At 48.8% G+C, this 21,581-nt stretch overlaps 1 protein-coding gene across 4 annotated transcripts in view; it reads right to left on the bottom strand.

Moving 5' to 3' along the window:
* The window catches only part of FGF1 (fibroblast growth factor 1), a 94,216-nt gene extending 72,818 nt beyond the window's left edge, over positions 1-21,398 (bottom strand). For 2 of the 4 annotated variants that reach the window (XM_032404470.1, XM_032404471.1), the window contains exon 1: positions 12,457-12,825. The gene's annotated coding sequence lies outside the window, so the exon portion shown is untranslated. The other 2 variants (XM_032404467.1, XM_032404468.1) reach the window with 2 other exon arrangements.
* Positions 21,399-21,581: the final 183 nt, after the last annotated feature.

Below are 21,581 nucleotides of genomic sequence, written 5' to 3'. Positions count from 1 at the left end.
AAAAATGAACTTGCCTGGAGTCAGGCTGCTGGTGAGGGTAGGATTGGGAACAGACAGCCAGCTGCCTGACTTCAGGGCCCACATTGTAGCCACAACTGGAATTTTTCTTAACCTACCTGCATTGCAACACAGTGGCACCAAAAACATACTTGAGAGGTGAGTAATGACAAGACTGGGAAAGTGGAGAGTATTGTAAATGACATCTCCTCCGCTTTGATTCTGACGGACAGATGCCAGAAATATGCTAGCTGGCCTACCCAAAAGAACCCCCTAGGTAAGTGTCTTTCTCACTTTTGTATTTCAATACATAGTCATTTTCTCTTTAATAGTAATATAGATTGCATAAATGTTTTTTAGAAGGAAGTTCAATAAAGCATTATTGATATTAGTACTACAAACTGAATATCCAGTAAGAGAGGGCTCATTAAATAAATTCTAGGGGTACGCACTGCCACTGTGAAGAATTCTCTTTTAAAAGAATATAAAATGGGGCGCCTGGGTGGCTCAGTCAGTTAAGGGTCTGCCTTCGGCTCAGGTCATGATCCCAGAGTCTTGGGATGGAGCCCCCATCAGGCTCCCTGCTCAGCGGGTGTCTGCTTCTCCCTCTCCCTTTTCTGTTCCCCCTGCTTGTGCTCTCTCTCTCTCTCAAATAAAAAAAAAAAAAAAAAACCTTCAAAAAATAAAAGAATATAAAATGGAATGGAGAATGCCCATGATATATCACTAAGTGAAAAAGTAAAAGTCCATAAATATTGTATGATCCCATTTTTGTTTTATACACACATACTATCTATATGCGTAGATAGACAGGTAGGAGATAGAAATGGACAGACAGAAACACAGGAAAAGGACTAGAAAGATATCAATATCTTAATATGATTATCTCCGGATAATGGGTAAATTTTTTTTCTGGTATTGCCTACATTTCCTATAATGAAATATATTAATGATGTAAAGATAATTTTTAAGTAACACATACTCATTAACCCAACAATTTCAGTAAATAGATAGTTTTTGAGTATCCACTATGTACCAGGCTCTATGTATTCCAAACACTAGAAAATAAAATAAAACCAAAAAAGAAAATTTACTGATATCCCTGCTCCACTCACATTTTGGATGATCTCCTTCAGTGTAGTTTTTAAAACAGAGTCATCACAGAGCAGGCAGCCCTGAGCCCTGGTCGTTAGGAGTTCGTTCAGCCAGTCCGGGCCAACCAGCCCCGAGCCCTGACTCTGCCTCTTGTACCAGCAGACGTCACTGCCCCCTAAGCCTTCGTGCCGTTACCAGTGAGCAGGACTAAGAGTGGTACCTGCCTCATGGGTCTCTTGGAGGATTCAGTGAGTTACAAGTAAAGTGCCTTGAGGTACACAACAAGTCATGTTGTTGTTATTATTACTGCATGTAGAACGGATACATTGCTATTCCACTTTGTTTTCCTTCTCCTTGCTTCCAAAGAGTATAAACAGTTGTGTTTCTCTTGGACAGCAGAGACCACTGTTCAGGTCCTTTGGGCATATAAAGTCACCTTTGGATTTTGTGTGTAGGTGGGATCACCCAGTCAAAGCCATTTGGTCTCATATCCAAGCCAAAGCTGTAAAGGACAGAGAGAGCCGCCATGGTGTAAAGGAGAATGTATACGCCTTTCAGAAAACCATGGGAGCCGGGGCACCTGGGTGGCTCAGTCGTTAAACGTCTGCCTTCGGCTCGGATCATGATCCCAGGGTCCTGGGATCGAGCCCCGCATGGAGCTCCCCGCTCCGCGGGAAGCCTGCTTCTCCCTCTCCCACTCCCCCTGCTTGTGTTCCTTCTCTCGCTGTGTCTCTCTCTGTCAAATAAATAAATAAATAAAATCTTTAAAACAAAACAAAAAACTGTTTGTAGAAGGATGAAATGGTGACTGACTGGTAGGAAGTGAGATGATTGATATAAGGCAGGACACATAAATATTAAAAAAAAAAAAAAAAAAAAAAAAAGAAAACCATGGGAGCCAATGTTGGACAAGGATCTTACTTAATTGGGTTTGGAAACCTAATAAATCTGGCTAGTTATAGGCAATAGGACATCTAAACTTTTATGGTTTATTCTGACCACCTCGACTTTGGGGCTTGGTGTTCTATTCTGTCTTCTGAATGTGGGACACTTAGGACTCTGGAAGGAGAACGTCCAGTGGCAGGCTAATTCTTGGAAGGGCCTGCCTGTTTCTAGCTGTAGCACTACCCGGCTCCAGCCTAGCCACCGTCATTTCCTTTCTGCACGATTCTGAGGCCTCCTAACTCATGCCCTGCCTTCCCTCCTGCCCCTCTTAGGGTCTGTTCTCCATTCACAACCCGATAAGCGTCTTAAAATGTCAAGTATTGGGGCACCTGGGTGGCTCAGTTGGTTGGGCCGCTGCCTTCGGCTCAGGTCATGATCCCAGGGTCCTGGGATCGAGCCCCACATCGGGCTCCCTGCTCAGCGGGGAGCCTGCTTCGCCCTCTGCCTCTGCCTGCCTCTCTGCCTACTTGTTCTCTCTCTCTCTCTGTCAAATAAATAAATAAAATCTTTAAAAAAAAATGTCAAGTATTGCATGTCACCTCCTAATTCTAATCCCCACTGGCTTTCCACTGCCCTCAGACAAAAGCCCTAACTTTCAACGTGACTCCACATCTCTGCATGATCTGTTCTTTGCACACTTCTCCATTTTGAGCACGTCTCCCCATTACCCACGGTGCTTGAAGTATCCTGGCCTTCTGTTGGAATTCTAGAACACACCAAGCACTTGCTCACCTCAGGACCTTACCCCCTAGTCTTCCTTCCACAAAGAATAGTCTTAGCCTTACTCTTTGCATGCATGACTCCCCTCATTCCTCTGGCTTTCTCTTCTGTGCCACCACCTTAGAGAGGCTTTCCCTGTCTACCTGATTTGTAACAGCTTCTCTTGTTCCAGTGCCTTGTTTGTCCCTTTTATAGAGTAGATCTGAACAAATTTCTACTTACTTCCAGTATTTACTTGGTGTGTGTGTACGTGCCTATCCCCAGTGTTCCCTACCCTGTTAGAAAGTAAGCTCCCCGAGGGCAGGGACTGTATCTTTCCCTTTGTTTTCATGTCCTCTGGCAGAGCCCTTCATAGAGAAGGTGCCCAATAAATATGAAAGGAAGGGAGGGAGGGAGGGAGGAAGGAAGGAAGTCTCCGAAAAGGGGGATGCTTTTCCAGGCAGCCCAGTTTCCCGGGAATGTGGGCAGTGTGTCCTGCTCAGCCCTAGCATTACTGTGCAAGTTTTAAAAATAAAACCCCTGGGTGGAGTGAGAAGCCTTTAAAGAGGATGGGGGAGAGATAATGAGAAACATGAGCGGCCAACGCAGGCCTAGCAGGATGTGGGACTGGCCAGGAAGAGAAAGGGACCTTGACTCCGGGGAAACACTGACTTTGGGGCTGTAATAGTCTGACGAATGTAGGACTCCTAATTAGTCACCAGAGGTCTTTCTCTTGATCTACAGTATAAAAAGACTTTAAAGTAACCAATTCAGGCTCTGCTTCCATCCTACAATAAGACATGTTGAGAGCTCTTTTGAAGAGATGTTCTTTACAATCGCTGAAACAGGGGCCTCCACACCCCACATCTGACTGCCGTTCCATCAGAAGAAGGAAAGGCCAGGAGGTAACAGAGGCGATGAAGGCTGCTTTGGCTCACCCTCCCCCTGACCTTCCCCAGGGCCCATCCCAGCGTGGGATCCGAACCTCCCACCACAGTAGGGCCCCGGCCAGACATCCTAAGGTGTATCCGCCCTCCAAAGGCTTGGCTCAGTTCTGGGGCAGCATAAGGCAGGGAGGGTCAGGTCAGCGGGTCACTAGAGACAACTCGGACATCGCCTTGGAAACGCTCTCCCCCCATGTGTGCTGCTTCCATTTGGATCCACCCTGAACCAGCTGCGTGTTAGGTCCTCGGGCCTCAGTGGGAGGTGGAGAGGCATCTGGGGAAGTTCAGAGTGGGTCAGGAAGGGGTCCCCCTCCTTTAAGGAAGACCATCAATCTTCAGGTCTTCGTGAGAAGTCTGACATCCCAGGGGAGCAGCAGGCTGAAAATCCATAATGTGGGCTTGGCTCCCGCGCTGCAAGGATGGGCTGAGCTGAGTGTGGGGGCTGCCAGCATCCCCTCCTTCAGACCATGGCCTGGACCCCTTCCCATAATCCATCTCTCTGTGCTGCTCCAGAAGCCAAGTGATGTGCTCACGGTCACCTGGTGCAAGCGAATATTGGCAAACCTTTAACGCATTGATCGCTGCTGGGGTTTTTCCATATCCACAACTATGTGATGGTCAGAAAGGCCACAAAGGAAGGCGTGTAGAGAGAGACAGCTGGAGCTCTACACACCGCATTTAACCTCCACCCCACTCTCTAGAGGCAGCTCTTGTAGAAGGAGCCCAGAGGATAAAAAGGACCAGTTCCTTACGCAAGGTCATGCAGGAGGGAGGGACGGAGCAGTGGACAGCCTGAATGCAAAAGCCGGGCCAGTCCGGCCTACACCAGCCTGTCGCTTTCATCCCAGCAGTCGGACTTTCAGATGACTTAAGCTCAAAGTCCCGGACCGGGGCGCTAGAGCAGAATTTGTGAGGAGTCTGTGCCCTGAGGAACCTCATGCCCTTGGATGGGTGGGAATCCCAAAAGCTGTTTTGTGAACTGAGCAGAAGGAGCCTGCTGAAGCTGACTCCTTTAATTGTTTGTTGGAAACGCCCACAGCCTACAAGTCCTGAACAAGTGGCCTGTGTCTGTTCCATGCTTCAACTCTTCAAGGGCTCTATGGCTTCCTTGGCTAGTTGTGGGTTCCTGACACGAGGATTTTAGAGTGCTGAGAAAGCACAGGGTGATTATCGTCCCTTGAAACAAACAAACAAAAAAACTGATGGAAGAAGAGCAGGACAGCAGGTGACCTTCATGTCCCAGGAACATTTTTTTAGATCAAATAAATTCTTACAAAGACTTCTAAAAAAGCCTTAGCCAGACTGCAGACTTGTCAGTAGCAATAATTACTATTTTATTGGGCAAATACTGTGCTGTGTGTTACATCCTAAAACATTTTTGGTGCTTTACACGGACTGTCTCACTAAAGCCTTAACCCAACCCTATGAGAGAGCAGCACCTAACATTGATAATGTAACGCAGAATGGACTTCGCCTCTATTACTGCCCATATTCCCAGAAGCAACCCCAGGAAACAGGTGCCCCTATTCTGTTTTACAGAAATGGAGAAGTTGGCCAGGGCCATGCATCTGTTGAGAGTCAGAGCCAGAATTCAAAGCCAGCCTTACCCTAGAGTCCATGCTCTTGACCGTTTTGCTCCCCTACCATTAGGCACCACAGACTGTCACTCTGAACTAATGAAAGGGTAATGAGAGCAGTGGGGCAGAATCAGAACAGTGAGATGAATCTTGGGCTTCTCTGCTTACTCTCTTTCTAAGGCACTTGGAACTCTGCTTCCAGAGCCCTCCACAAAGGCATCCAGGACCAGCTGGGGAGAATGGAGCAAGTTTTTTGTGGCCACCTGAGCGAAGATTTTGTGCTTGCTCCTATAACTGAAATTCCTTATCACTAAAGGCCGAGAAGCCTGGGTCGACCTAGCCCATGACTCTGAACTGGGGGAATGTTCTCTGGGCTGCAGACTTGCTCTGTGTGGGCTCCAGGGAGTGACTGGAGCCTTCACCTCAGCTCTCCCCCTGTTGCCATTTCTAAACTCTGACAGAGATCCTGAGGAAGGACAAGGAGAGTCTCATTTTTAGAGGTTCTTTATGTCTGCAGACGTATTGGTCCAGCACTTTGCACACATTGACTAATCAATGCAAACTGCTTCTGTTCCCATCCGACTGATGGCGAAGGCAGAGATGCTCTGTTCCAGCTGCCTCCATGGCTGCGAGGGCCGGAACACGCCAGATCGACGTCTTACTTGCCTTTGATGCCCATCAGCCAAAAGATGTTGTTCATCTCTAAGCATGAATAATACAACTAAGCTGGATTTTTCCAGACAACCAAAGTGAGTTCTCTGAAGAGATGAGACTAGGCTGGATAAGCCAGAGTCGGTGGCATATAGCATGGGGGCCCCTGAGGGGTGTGCTCCCCTAAGGCAGGGTCGGAGGCACTTGATGCAAACTTGTCAGCTTTGCTTTCAGATGTGATGCGCCCCTTTCTAGAGCTATGAGGAGCAACAGAGAGTGTCCTTGACCTTGGCTTTCCCACTCCAAGACTGTATGATTCACTCATTCATTCCTTGGGCCAATATTTATCGAGCACCTGCTCTGTAGCGAGGCTCTGTCCTAGGGATGCAGCACGGAACAAGATGGATGAGATCCTGCTCTCATGAGTGGGGAAGTTGGGCAATAGTAAGTCTTTAAAAAATTGAAAAGTCCAGACTGGGACAAGGGCCATGAGAGGGAGAGACAGGAAAGAAAGCCTCTTTGGGGAGTTCCCAAGAGAGGTGAGGCCCGAGGGGGAAAAGACCTGCTATGTGAAGAATAGGGTAGAGCATTCCAGACAGATGGAACAGAGTCATAAAGTCCGAGAGGCAGGCAAGGACATGGCACCCCAGAGGAACAGGAAAGAGGCCAGTGGGGCAAGAGTGGGTGGGAAATGTGAGAGGAGCAGAGTCAGGGGATCTTGCTCGCCAAGAGGCCTCGGGCTGCTTATTCACCTTCCTGAAAATCACCTCTCTTCTCCAAAGTGTGCTCCGCTTGTTCCGAGAACTCATCCTTGCTTAGCCAAATCCAGTCCCTCTTCAGAAAGAAAAAGGAAGAGAGTTCTTTTTGTGGGAGGCAGGGCATCTGGCGAAGGCCTCCCGTGCAGATTGTGCCCACAACAACAGGCATGGATGAGAAGGGTCCCGGCGATGGGGATGGTGTGTGTGTGGTAGGGGGCCACTTCTGTGCCTGGGAGGGCTACAGGCTCCAGGCTCAGCTGAATACTGCTCCCAGGAACTCATGAATAAGGCAACATTGGACTTTGCCCTGCTCCTTTCAGACGCTTCTCTGCCCACTCTCACCCCTGATAGCCTCAGGGGTCTTTCTAGGCTTCCTGCCCTTACTTCTTTCCCTTTCACAACCGGAATCTCTGCCCTTCTCGGCAGCCCCATGGAATCATTAGCCTCCGGGATGCATACAAGCTCCTCTTGTTTCAGGCAAAGTACGCAAGCAGAGAGGTCATATTCCGGGGCCTGCCTCTCTTTGTCCTCCAAAGGATGCCGAACAGGGGGCTGCCTGGTCAACCCGTCTGAGGTGCCCAGTTTGCTAATCAACCTCGCTGACAGGAGAAAAGTGTCCCTAGTTGACCCTTTCCAGTGGGACCATGACGAACACCTAGAATGTGCTCTGTTGAGGGTCGACCATGGCTACAGCAATTTTTAGGAAGTGTCCTGGAACTTCAGTCCCGAGAAGCAATGCAGCCAACCCCAAGTTTGGGAGCTCAAAAAGCCTGATGTCTGGCTTCAGGATGGATCCGCTGCTAAACCACACCATCAGCATCTCTATCCCAGCATTCCCTTTGTTGAAAGGAGTTTTCCCTATATAGGATGGCTTCCTTCTCCGGCCTTCTGTGGTTCTCATTTGAAGAACAAAAATCGTCAACACAGCTGCCATGGTCCAGCCCCGTCCTGGCCTTGAGCTCTGGCTAGCTCCTCTTTCTTCTTCCCTGCATTCCAGCCACACAGGCCTTTCCACCACTCCTTAGCAGTGCCACACTTCCTCATCCCATGTGACCTTGGCAGTACTCCTCCCTCCATCTGAAACACTCATCCCTCACCCAGTGGACCCTTGCCAGTCCCCCACATCTCAACCCAGGCATCACGAACTCACCAAAGCTTTTCCAGACCCCCCGACTGGGTCGGGTAGTGCATTTGCTTTCCTGAGACACTCGGGAGAAGTACTGCGTGATTGAGATCTGTGTCCCTATCTGGCCTCCGGCTTTCCTGAAGGTAGGGGCCACCCATTCCAGGCTCTGTTGTACCCCAGTGTTCCCTAACATGCTCCCTGGCACACAGGTGGCCTCCCACAGGGGAGTGGGATGGACCTGACATGGGCATGAACAACCCTCAAGTATCCCCCATCCCAGTCCCCACTCTCTCTCCTTTTCCTCTTCCTGCCTCTTTGTTTCTTTACTTTCCCTTCCTTCCTCCCTCCTCATCCTTGCTGTTCATTCCCTCTTCCTTCCTGGGACTTGGACCTACCTGTGACTCCCATGAACAGTGTTGAAGCCAACAGAAGAACAGTCGTGAGTTAAAGAAAAGAGGACGTTGTCATAGCTTGGTATAACGTGTTGGCCTCAAACTAGATCACCCCAAACTCAGGGCCTGTGGGGGGAATGTAGGACTCCGGTTCCCACTGTAGTAGTCTGCTAGGCTCCCGTAGGAAGTACCACAGACCATGTCTCAAACAACAGAAGTGTATTGCCTTGTAGTCCTGGGGGCCTGAAGTCCAAAACCACGGTACCGGCAGGGCTGGTTCCTTCTGAGAGTGGTGCGGGAAAGAGCTGTCCCAGGCCTCTCTCCATCTTATAGATGGCTGCTAGCTCCTTCTGAAGCTGTGAGGGAGGGATCTATTCCAGGCTCTGTCCATGACCTGGAGATGGCCCTCTTTTCCCTGTGTCTTCATCTCTTCGTCATCCCTCTAGATGTGTCTCTGTGTCCCAATTTCCCCATTTTATAAGGTCACCAGTCATTCTGGATTAGGGCCCACCCTAATGACATCATTTAGACTTGATTTCCTCTGTAAAGGCGTCTCCAAATAAGGTCACATTCTGATATTCTGGGGGTTAGGACTTCAACATGCGAATTTAAGGAGAGGATATAGTTCAACTCATAACACCTGCCTTCCACCTGTCCATTGCCCCAACCCTTTTTGATTTATTGAAGGAGAAAAAAGTAGGGAAGCACAGGGACACATCATCTTCTGAGGAAGTTATGTGGGAGCCGGGGAACGGAAGCAGACGAGAGAGGAGTGTGAACCAGAGAAAGACACCCACGAGTGAGAAGGGAAAGGCTGACCTGACAAGCAGCTAAAACCCCAGTTGTCGCCTGGCCAAGAGGTTACATGCTGCTTCTCTGGTAATCGGCGTTCATACCCCAAATTAGCTGCTCACTAGCAGTGGGGCCTTTCCCCTCCCTTGTAACAGGTGGATAATGACCGCACCTGACTGATGGGATAGCTCTGAAGACTGAGTGAGGGATGAGCATGAAGGGCTTGCCACTGTGCTGGGCACGTAATAACTCAGGGTGCAGCAGGTGTGGTGTGTGGTCCACCTCACTGCCAGTGGGGGGTGAGTCCCAGGAAAATGGCCATTCCGGAAGAAGGTGATGACAAGGAAGAAGCTGACGGTCACTGAGGCCAAATGACTCCATGTTCTTGTTCACAACAATGAAGAGAAAAGAACCAGAGTCATGGTCAGACTTCAGCTGTGGCCTATGGACCAAAGTCAGAATCACCTGGGCCCCACCCAGGAAATGTAGAATCCTGGGGCCCTCGGGAACCTGGCTAAATCAGGACTTCTGTGTGCAGGATCTTTACCTGATTTTTAAAACAAGCTTCCCTATGATTCTTATGCATGTGAAAGTTTGCAAACCACAGATCCTGAAGAGACAGAGATGAGTCTTGGCCGAAGGACCACCCACATCTGCACAGTCCTGGAGCAAGACGGGCATGCTCCTCAGACCTGCCCCCATCGCTAGCATTCCTTGGACAGATTCAGAGACGTTGTCTTGAGCAACTGTGCGTAAAGCCAGGCAGAGTACCTGGCACACAGTAAGGGCTCAGGAAACACTAGCAACCAACACAGAAGCCCTTCGATTTCTGAATGCTCCCGAGATGAAAGCAAAACCCATGCCAGAGCCAAAGCACTTCCATGCTGCCCCAAACGTGGCCATAGTGGTCACTCATAGAGTCTCACTTTGGACTTTGGAACAAATGGACTTGTGGACAGCCTTTTCAGACCCACCTTTCAGTAATAACAATGGCAGATACTCACATAGTACTCACTATAAGCCAGGCACTGTGCTAAGAGCATGACTCATTTGATCCTTTCACCAACAAGGATGGTACGTTATTACCCCATTTTACAGATGATGAAACTGAGGCATAAGGCCATGGGATTAATAAATAGCACTGTCTGAACTCGAACTCCAGGGAGCTCAGCTGCAGAATCTATGCACTTGGTCACTATGTTAGGCTGCCTCTCTTAAGTAGTGATATTTAGGAATCAGACAATTACTGTTCCCTTCCTTCCTCTTCTCTCCCTCTAGGCCACTGGTCCAGATGCTTGTCCTTGTCCCCATATCTTGGACTCTGCCTCCCAGCTGCGTTGGATATCCTGTCAGCCCAGGCCCATTCTCTGTTACCTGCCCACCCAGGTAGGTGCCCTCCCTCCTCTGTGGTTGAGTGGGCTTGATCCAGCGGTACCTTGAGGTGGGACACCTTGGCAGTACCCAATGAACATTTGTTGAATAGCGGATCCTTTTTTAAGGAAAAAAACTCATTCGCCTAGAATTTGTGTCATGTGTAGGTGTTAGATTTACCTAAAACAGGGTATGTCTGTGGCACCAATGACTGTAGATTATTTTTCTAGTAGCTTAAATCAAGGAGTATTGCATTAGCCAAGCAACACCGATCTGATCAAGTGGAAGGGGCGTGCCTTCCGGTCCGCACCATCCCTGATTCCTAGAAGCTGGTACAGCAGGCCTGGTAGCACCATGATCCTCCATAGTTGACGCAAGGGCCACAGAATGCATGTCAGCAGACTCAGTGAGCACACCCCCTGTCCTGGGATCAGGCATCCCTTCACTAAGGGTAGAGGAGCGTATGATGTCCCTCTACCGTCACCACTGCAAATACAGTCATCATGGTTGATGCTCCTGGCCTGTGACGTCACACCACCGAACGAAGCAGAGTGCCTCCTTAAATCCTTTCCGCAACCAGGTAAAAGCCATATATGTATGTCTGCACACCAGATTTGGGAGGCAGTTTACAAGAAACTCCGTGTTTCCTCCCTTAATTTTTTGTGCATTAACTTCGCTCTGGATTAAGTACCTCACTTGCCAATCCATTTACTCACACTAAAAAAGGCAGGGTCAACAGAAGAAAGTCTCCAGCGTGCACCAGCCGCCCTCGGCGGCAAGTTGATGATCTTGCCTTCGGATATACAATCTCAAAAGGGGACTTTCCTCAGAAGCCCTCAATGACCAACACAAGGAAAACAAAGGAAAAGGGAATTTGTGACTGTGAATCACAGTCTCCACCAAAATCCACACTCATTCACCCAGACAGCTCCTCACTGGACACCACTTTGCAATGCTAGGCTCATTTCTTTTCAACCCTCTGGCCCCGTCAGGCCGGCTCAGCCCCACACAGCGCCCGGCTCATCCTCTGCCGGATGCTTGCATCTCCCACTGGTGTGCGCAGAGCTAAGTCATAAACAATCACATCCCTGTAGGGAATGAAAGGGAAAGTGCCCAAGCAGAAAAGAATGCAGAAAAGTGGGGGTGGATTGAAACAGCTGGAGAAAGCACAGAGTGTTTACATTCTGCCGAGTCACGGAGGGAGCTCTTGGACCCGAGTGCCCAGATGAGGTGGGTCCCTCTGGGGTCTCTGAAAAATGGGTACTTGATTGAATGCCTGAATTCTACCTCAGACCTGGAGGTCTGAATTTGTCAGGTGCTCCTGTCTAGAAGCCTTGGACACTTTGGGCACGTAATCGTGACGTGGGTGTGGCTAGACTTTCACACACCTTCTCTGCGGTGCCTGTCTGCAGGGGTACGGAGAGGAGGAGGTGATTTTCTGAGAAGATCAGAAGGAAGGTAAGGAATAATCCAGGTGGCTGGGAGGGCTGTCAGAATACCAGCCTATCCTATCGCATTCTGCTAATCCTATATTTCAGCCTGACTTTCATACCAAAATGTTGATAAAATCTCAGGTGCCCACCCAGTGAACAGACTTCCTGAGGCAGCTGAACGTCCAGGCTCCCCAAGAGGGTGAGTGTGCCAGCCAGACTCACTAAAGCCACACAGATTTTGGCTTCTGCCGAACCAAAAGGGCCACATCCAGCACTTTAGTAAATGAGAACATTCTGCCCCCTCCAGTCCTCACCAGCCTGGCAGTGCAGGGAGGAAGGTGCTGGGCAGCATGGTGCATGATTACTTTTACAGTCTCTAAACTAGGTGCTATTTTTACCTGCCTGTGCCATCAGCAAGCCCTTCCCCCCGAGCAGTCTGCAGCACGGTTTAAACCCAGCCGGAGGGGAGCTTCTGGGTGCCCTTGCAGGACAGCTGGTTCCAGTGGGATCTGCTTCAAACATCCTACTGCCTTAACTTTTCCCGAGTTTTTTTCCATCTCCGCGTCATTGTTGTCCTTGCACTGGGACACGCACACACACACACACACACACACACCCCCTCAGCTTTGCATATAAGCTGCTCTTTGTTTCCTAGAACAAATACTCAGATTCTTACCTGAAAAACTTGCAGGCTGAGGACGGTGCCTCTTCGTCCAAGGGGAAAGGGAATCGGCTGGGTGTCGTCCGCTCTGTGTCGCGGTCACTGTGCCGCCGCTGCTTCCCCAGCAGCCCCACACCGGCTCTCTGGACTTCTTGGTTGCTGCAGCTCTGTGTGGGGAGAGGGGACGGGCCGTGGCATGCACATCAGGTTGCTGGTCCGCCTCCAGACACCATGCCACAGAGCCGGCTACCAGTCCCGCGGGGCTGTGTGGGAAGCAGGGAGGCAGGCTGGGGGGCCAAGAATGTCAGCCTCTGGGTCTCTCGCTGGCCTTGTTGGTCAGCAAAGGGGACCTGCCTTTAGACAACAGCCCATGCGGACCCCACCCACAAGGACATACACAAAGCTCTGCGTGCCCCCAGCTCTGACTCCAGCTGCAGGCCCAGGAATGCAGAGCTATTGGCCGGCCGGGAAGGGAGGCAGAGACAGCGGCAGCAACTGTCCTGGGTGTTATTTTAGCGTGGTTTGTGTTGGGGCAAATGGCTGAGCCGAATGGACTACTGGCCTGTCTGAGCAGAATCCTGTTTATTTGGAAGTCTCAGTCGCCAGGGAAACAGCAGGTCGTGGCTCAGAGACGCTCCTCTGGAATCAGAAGGCTGCTGGATGAAAGAGTCCCTTTCTGTTCTGTCACCTGGCATCTCTACACAGGGTGTTGGTGTCTGTGTGTGGCAGAGTGTGTGTGTGTGTCTGTGCCATTCCTAGAGCCACGCCTTGCAAAGGGCATGTTGCAAAGCCACTCGAGGCAATGGCCATCCAGGCTAGGGCTGGAAGGGGCTGCAGAGCGAGCGTTTCTGTTATCCCTTACCCGTGGTCGAGCCTGTCACTGCTGAGCTAGGCAAACAAATCCTCAGGTGAGCCCAGCTCTAGGGGCGGGGATTTCGTTAAAGGACCTCGGGCATCATTTTTATGCCACTGGCCAGGACAGAGTGAGGAAGGGAGGAAGCTGCCTGGCTAGAAGGTAGGGAGTGAAGCTGGAAATTGGATTGAGAGGATATAGATCTGGAGGTATCTTTGAAGAGACTAAATGGAAACATGATTAATAGTTTCCTATAATGGATGAGAGTCCCTCCTCCTTAGGTAGGCATTTGAGCCTGGGAGGGGTGAGTGTGTGTGTGTGTGTATGTGTGTGTGTCTAAGCCTACCCACCGATGATTCAGATAGACAGGTACAGGTGGACCTGTGAGAACTAGAAATAGGCTCTCTGTTCTCCACTTCCCCTTGGAAGGTGGGGGTGGAAGCCTGGTCTCCAAACACAGCAGGTAGCTTCTGATGCATTCTGAAGGTAGCATCCACAGAGCCATATTTGTGCCTTCTGAGGGGATGAGTCTCAGAGAAGCTCATCCCCTGGGACAGAGACCTAGAAGCACACACATCACTTAAGTCTAATAATGGGTGAGCCGCAGCTCTCCTGAAAGGGACTTGAAAACTACAGAAAAAGTCGTTTTCACCAAATTTTATTACCTGGAACCTCCATGAACTGCCATGTACACGTATTCAAAGGCACTCATAATTGGCTTTAAAACATAATAATCTTCCTGAGGATCTGAACATTGCCAAAGGGCCTTCTGAAGCACAGAGAGATAACAATGAGCAGCTGCTCATTAAGCATCCACAAGACACCAGATCCTCTACAGACCATGTAACAAAACCCATCTCTTCCCTCAAAGCTCCTAGACTACTTTTAAACAATTTCTGCAGTGGTTACAACCTGTATGCGGGCCTCCTAGCACTGCAGAGGGTGGGTCTGGGAGAAGAAGAACATGACAATTTGCAGGACCCACAGAAACCCTAGGAGAAGCCTGGTAGGTTTATCCACGGAAGTGTGGCTGTGGCCAGAGTCGTCCACACCTAAAATGTTATGGCTGGTTCCGGAGGTGAGATTTTTCCTTCTGCATCCTAAGAGATTGACTCACTGGAGCCCTTGAGCAGTTGCTTGTAGAGAAAGTGGTTCTAAACCTCTTCTAAGAGGTGTAGCAGGGTGATAAAGGTAGATGTAGCATTGCTGTGCTTTTACTTATTCTATGCTCCGTGCCTCTGAAAATCAGATGTCCCTGGTTAATTTCACCAACATGACAGCAGAACCAGAGCATGACAGAATCAGCAGAATTCAAAATGCCCCCCAATAAATATTCTTCCTCTCCAGGCATAACCTACAAGCGATGGCTTCTTTTGCCTTGAATCTTGAGGCTGATAGTCAGTATTTGCTTTAAAAACTTCCCCTTCGTTCGTCCTGTTTACATAAATGACGCAGTTATTTGAAACACACCAGACACACTGCATTTTCTTTCTAATTTCATTTGACCTTGTTGGGACACGACAAATCCTAATCAGCTGACAGGAGAAATCAGATGCTGCGTTATTATACTCTCTCCCCTAGCAAAGTATTTCCTTCTGTTTATGCCAAATCATGCAATTAAATGAAGGGCATGCTGGCCTCATGGTGAACCAACTGCCAGGATGTTGGGGGAGCGATTTGACAAACAGAGCAGAGAGAAATGCAGCAGACATTCACAGGAAATTGTATGAGTTGCCCAAGGAGACCCGAAAGCCACAAACATCATCAGAGCCGCAGGACAGAAACAGGGCCCAGTGGTTCTCAAGCAGGCGGTAGCCTGATCCCATCATAATCCAAGAGCAGGAGCTCAGCCCATGGTCAGCCTGTCTCTCCAGCGACTCCAGGAGCCCGTGCTTGGAAAGGACTCTAACCCACGTGGGCTTCCTCTCTCTGATATTGATCACCCATCACCTATTCTGTTTTATGTTTTCCTCGATCTCAGTTTTTCAATTTTTATTTTAAAATATTTTATCTTTACATAAAAGTAATGCTTCACACACATGACCAAAATGCATGACATACAGTAGGCTATAAAATGACCCTCACTAATCTCCTCTCCCCAGAGGGGAAACTGGGGAGTTTTCCTGGAAACTTTGGGGAGAAATGGTTTCATCCATCTGAATGTGTATATGCTCAAAAACAATTTACTAGGTCCAGTGTCCTGCATTATTGTTTGGTTTTCCCTTAATAATAGATCTTTGCGCATTTGTCTAGTCCATCCAAGCACCATTTTCCTGGGTTATTGGAATATCCTCCTAGTTGATTTTCCTGCTTCTACCCTAACCCTCTATAGTTCATTCCAGAGGGATCCTGCTGAAAGGTAAATCAGATCATGTCCGTGTTTGTTCAAAACTGTCTGTTGCCTTTGACTTGTTCTAAGAACAAAAGCTAAGCTAGCTCCCTCCACCTGCTTCCCTAATTCCACCTGCTATAAACTCCTTGCTCACTGTGTTCCAGTCATACTACTCATCTAGGCCAAATACAGTCCTGCCTCAGGACCTTTGCATCTGCTATTCCCTCTACCTAAAATGTACACATTTATTTTCTGCCCCTCTTTGCACAGCCAGCTATAGCTTATCATTCTTATCTCATTTCAGATTGCCTCTTCCCTGACCACTGGCTCTAAATCAGCCCCCATCACTGTCCTTCATATCCCCCTGCTTTCTTTTCCTTCATAGACCATACTGCCATCAGAACATTGTCATATTCAGTTATTTGCTTACTTGTTTCCTGTCTCCCCTACCACACACATTGGAAAGTCAACTCCATGAGGAAAGCAGGGATTTCATCTGTCTTTTCACCATTACATCCCTAGATGTATCTAGAACCAGTGGTTCTCAAACATGGATGTGCATCAGAATCACCTGGAGGGTTTATTAAGACACAGATTGCTGGGCCCTGACTCCAAAGCTTCTAATTCAGGAGGTCTGGGGTGGACCTAGAAATTTGCACATCTAACAAGTGCCCAGGTGATGGTGAAACTGCTGGTCTGGGGACCACACTTTGAGAAGCCCAGTCTAGACCATGCCTGGCATGCATCGGGTGTTGCGTATATATTTAGTACATGAATATATGAGTCTACACACACACACACACACACACACACACAAACACAAGGGTCTGCCACCTTCTTTGTCATGGCAGTTTCATTTCCACTTGATCATTCATTTATATTGAGGACCGTAAGCCTCCTCAAATTCTTTGTGACAGAAGGCCCCAAGTTTTGTCAGCTAAAATGATTTAGCTCCACTGATCTGTCAGCAGATGAATAAAAACATCAAGTTTTCTAGGCCCAGGGAGAGCCCGTGAGAGTTACCTCTTGTTCTCTGCCTCAGTAAGCCGTCAAACCAAAAGGTGGTACAACTCTCACTAGACATGTGACAAAGAACTTTCCCAGAAGTAATCGCTCAGGCCTCCCCTGTAATTGTTTAATAATTGTCCTCTTGGCTTGGATTCAGCCTCGTGCACTGGAATATACATGCATAGTCTACCTGGACCCCAGGTTATGAAATGTAGAGTTCAGTGGTTTTTTCTGTGAGTCACAAAACCCCTGAGAATGTGACAAGATCTATAACCCTTTCCCCCCCAAAAATGAACAGACACACACACACACACACACACACACTCACATTTTTTTATATTCCTGCAAGTTACAAGATACCCCAAGTCCATCGTAACCCCAAATTTAAAACTCCTGATTTAATAACTGGCTATCTGTTTGGCAAAACAAACAAAAACAACCTGGATCCTCAGTTGAGTATTTAAACGTAAGAAGACAAACCTTAGAGGAAAACATTAGTTAAGTTCTATAAGATTTATAATCTTAGAATGGAGAATGCTTTTTGAAGCCTGACTTGAAACCCAGAAATGAAAACAGAATAGTGAGATCGATTCCATAAAATTCTAAATAATCCACACGGGAAAGAGGGCGTCAGAACTCCTCCTCGTGTAGTCTCTGTGGAGAAATCAAAGGATCCAGTCTTTTCCATCTGTATCCCTGCCCCTGAGATTGTCATGGCCGAGCTCTGCGGGAGAAGACCCGAGCTGATCAGAGCCCACGGGTGAGACCATATCCTTCAGGGAAGCCCTGTCACTGGGTTCATTATTTCATTAACCATGGTTTGGGTTTTGAAACAAGTTTGAGATAGAATTCACATGCCATACAGTTCACCCATTTAAAGTAAACAGTCAAATGGTTTCAGTGTATTCACATGGTTGTGCAACCATCACCACTAATTTTAGAACATTTTTGTCATCCCGTAGAAGCAACCCCATACACAGTAGCAATCACTCCCCATGCCCCCCTCCTGCCAGGCCTACGCAACCACTCGTCTGCTTTCTGTCTGAATGGTGTCATACAGTATGGGCTTTTTTCCCTTAAAAAACATAATGTCTTCAAGGTTCCTCGGTGTTATAGAGGAACTTCATTCCTAGTTCTTGTTGAGTAATATCTCATTGTCCAGAGATGCCACATCTTATGTACCCATTCTCCAGCCTGTGGCCGTGTGGCTTGTTTCACTGTTTGGGCTATGACAAATAATGCTGCTATGAACGTTTGTGTAAAGATCTGTGTAGTTTTTGTGCGAACGTATAGTTTCATTTCTGTTGGGTCTAACAGTGCTTTTTCTCTTAAAGACTTAGCCAAAGAATTTTACTTATCTTATATGATTCTTTTGTCTTTAACTGTTTTCTGCAATAAACTTGAGAAGTGAGCAGGCTTGGACCCTGAGACCTCAGAGCTCTGCTAGCCCCAGTCTGGGCTCTGTGTAACCTCCGTGTAACCCGGGACCAGACTCAGTCTCACCGTGCCTCAGTTGTGAGAACGCTCTCGCTCTGACCCTCCCATGGGAACTTGGGAGGATTAATGAAATCAGTCAAGGAGGCTCTGCTCTTGAGAAGATGCTAACCCATATGAATAGGTCAGTGTGCATCAAGAAAACCACATACCCTCAAAGCAAGCACCTCACGGGCCCCACAGGTGACAGCATCAGACAAGAGGCCAGTGGCTGGACGCTCGAGGCACAGGCAGTACAAAAAATACCATTTTCTCAAGATTTTGGTTTCCTTCGAGATCAGAATTTGGTTGCTTTCCAAATCCTGCAAGCTACCCTCCGAAGGTAGAAATGTCAGGGCCATCTATGTAATGATGGGCAGCCAGAACGGCAAGCTTAAATTCTAAAGCCCACTTGCCAGCTCACATTTCCTGAACGACTGCTCTACCTTCATTTAATAGAAAAAATACCTCACTCTCTACAGAGCCCCAGAGGTATCTTGTTTGGGGAAATCCATGTGCCCCTGACTTTCTTTTTGGTTTTGGGGTGGGTGAGTGTCTCCTCAGCCCTGGGTACAGTCTAATAAGGACCCCCCTATAAAGGCACTGGGAGCCCCACTGGCAGAGGATGGGTCCAAAATATCCAAGCTGACTCATGCCCTTTGGCCAGTCACCGGTGTTCCTTGGTCTTTAAAATCGGTCAGCCGGAAGCTCCCCTGATAAGCATGTCAGTGACAAGTTTAATAGGAAATGAGATGGGTTCCAACTCCCATGTCACCGCTTACTAGCTGTATGATATGGGACAAGGAGCTCAGTTCTCTGAGACTCAGTTTCCCCATATGTTAAATGGGGATAATGACAATACTTGTAGGATCATGGGGAGAGTTTCCTGAGATGATGCCCATGAGGGCAACACACAGTTCAAGCTCAATCTATGTCTGCTATAGTTATCATATTACTTTTAAAATAAAAATATAGGATTTCAAGTTACCAAGCCATCCTCTCTCAGGTATTTGGGGATGCTGGATTTCTATTGGTCACTTAATTGGGCACCTGCTAGGTATCAGACACCACAGAGAGAGCTAGAGATGAAATCTAATTCCCCCCAGGAATGTAAAATTCAAGCTGGGAGAGAAAGTAAGATACAGTAAGCCTTACTAGTGACTGTCATTGCTGTCCAGATTCAGGGTGGGAGACAGCAGAAAGCCTGGATGGGCCTGGGCAGGCCTCAGAGGGGAGGCAGCCCTGAGGCTGGCCCTTGAAAGACAAGATGGGTTCACATCAGTGGAGCAGAGGGAGACCCAAGTGGGCAGGGGTGGGTGAGGGGAAAGGGGAGATCCGTGTGCGCACAGGCAGGTTGGGACCCTGGGTGGGTCTCGGCGTGGTGAGTTGTCCGGGGACTGAGCCAGAGACAAGCCTTCTGGTGGCTTTTCCACGGTCTGGGGTCTCTAGGAATGAGATGCCTTGGGGTCTTTTAGTCACTTCTAATAATTATCCTTATTATGAGACTTGCTGTCACTAATTTTGTGGACTGTAAGAGAGAGGAGGAGGAGTTATGTCGGAGGAACTTGAACTCTTAATCCAGATCATCACAAAAAGAGCAACACGGAGTGGCCCGCGTTGACCATGGCCGCCCTGTATCCAGCCCCCTCTCCTAGGACTAGCACGCTGGTTATCTCTGGGGACCCAGCCCTTCATTGCGTTCAGTCCATGTGGTTTTGGGTGGGGATGACTACACCCCCGTGGCAGGGATGGGCACGGTGCCCACATTGGTTCAGAGAGATGTGACTCTGAGACTCTAGACTCTTGGGAATGGGAAGTGGCTGTTCTTCTAGGGTGGCTGGGCCAGGAGGGTGTCAGCCTGGAGCCGCTGGTCGCCATTTCACCACTGCCGTCGGCGAGTCTTCCTGGGATAGAATGACCCAGGGCTGCAGAGCTGAGAAGTGGAGTCAGGATGCCATCATCTGGGCACCTGGATCCCGCCATACCAAAGCCTTTTCACTTACATGAGGAAACAAATTTCCTCGTTTTGGCCCAAGTCTCTTCAAACTGGTTTCCAGTCTACTGTCACTAAAAGCATCCTGATTCATTGGAGTAGTTACCTTGCTCCCACCTACATTTTGTTGACTTCTTCTTAGCATAGATATTTGTGGTCCATAGTCAAGGGGGTTCTGTAACAGGTTAGTGTTAGGCATGTGCACGTGATGGTGACATCTGCACACATCCCCATTCGGGCACAGGTACCTTCATGTGCTTGGGAGGGGAAACCAAGACTCTGCGAGATTTGTCTTCTTTGTCCTGTGACTCTGCCTACGAGCAATTCTCCCCAAACCCTCCATTTTATTCCTCTTGTTCTCAGCCAAAGAAACAAGGCTCTGTTAAGTATATTTTGCAGGGTTCTAAGAAGTCAGGATGAGGTGTGGAAGGCGTGAGGGGGGAGGAAGCTCTGCACATCCCGTATGTGTTTTTTCCCTTTTGCCCAATAATAAGGAATGAGCTGACGTCTTTTTATTTCCTATGTCATGCAGGGCTTTTTAAAACTAAGCATTAATTCTACTGTAATGGGATTTGTCTAATGATTTCTTGGAAAACATCTTCTTGGATCTCAGCAAAGATAATTCACTTGGTGGGAATCATTTCCTGCTTCCCCGCTAAGAACTAGACCTAGCCAGTTCTTTCTGGGAGCAAATTGGCCTTAAATGAGAGAAGAGAGGACAGGTATTTGAAGCTAGCCTCCTTCACGGAGACTGCAGCCTGCCACAGTCCCAGATCAGGGAGGAGAAGAGGCAGAAGCAGGGCAGGGGAGAGCATTCGTGCAGGACAGGAGCATGAAGCCAAGCATAACATCTGCAGTACTGAGCCCCTCGGGGAAAGGAATGCACTCACCTCTTTGCTTTGGCTCTGAGGCACTTTCTTTCCGGGGTGGGGGTGGCGGGCGAGGCCTCAGCAGGCTACCCAGTCCACGCGGAGCTAGCCGGAGCTAGCAGGCAGGCTGCTGCGGGAGGGAGTTCCCATTCTCCATCAGAAGGGAGTGTCCTTCCCCAAAAGGAGGCGAGGCCCTCATTCCCCTGGAGTCAGGCTGTTCGTTCGACTGGCTCACTCATCCTCTTTCCTGCTCCCTCTCCCATGTGAATGGAGCTCAAGGGAGTCCTAAGAGGAGGGCTGAGTGCAAAGCACACACCACACCCGCCCTGATACAGGTTGTTCTCCCAGCCCCAAAAGCCCGAAGACAGAGGCAGCGGAGTGTGCTGGGAGGCCACCCCCCACCCCGGGCCTCCAGCAGGGCGGCTGATGCTGGTGTACCCACGGAAAGCCCAAGGACAAGCACTTGCGTATTTATTTCTCCCCTCTCATGTGATCTTATTTTTGGACGGGACACAAAAGCTATTTGGAGGCTGGATAGCTGCCAGGTGAAAGGACCGGTGTCTTATCCAAGTTGTCTCCATGCCTCTCGCTGAGCTAGTCCCTGTTACCTTG

Source organism: Phoca vitulina, unplaced genomic scaffold (assembly GCF_004348235.1).
Source record: "Phoca vitulina isolate PV1807 unplaced genomic scaffold, GSC_HSeal_1.0 scaffold6, whole genome shotgun sequence".
Taxonomy (NCBI): Eukaryota; Metazoa; Chordata; class Mammalia; order Carnivora; family Phocidae; genus Phoca; species Phoca vitulina.
Note: the sequence above shows the minus strand (reverse complement) of the source record. Positions and strands in the feature narration are given on the sequence as shown.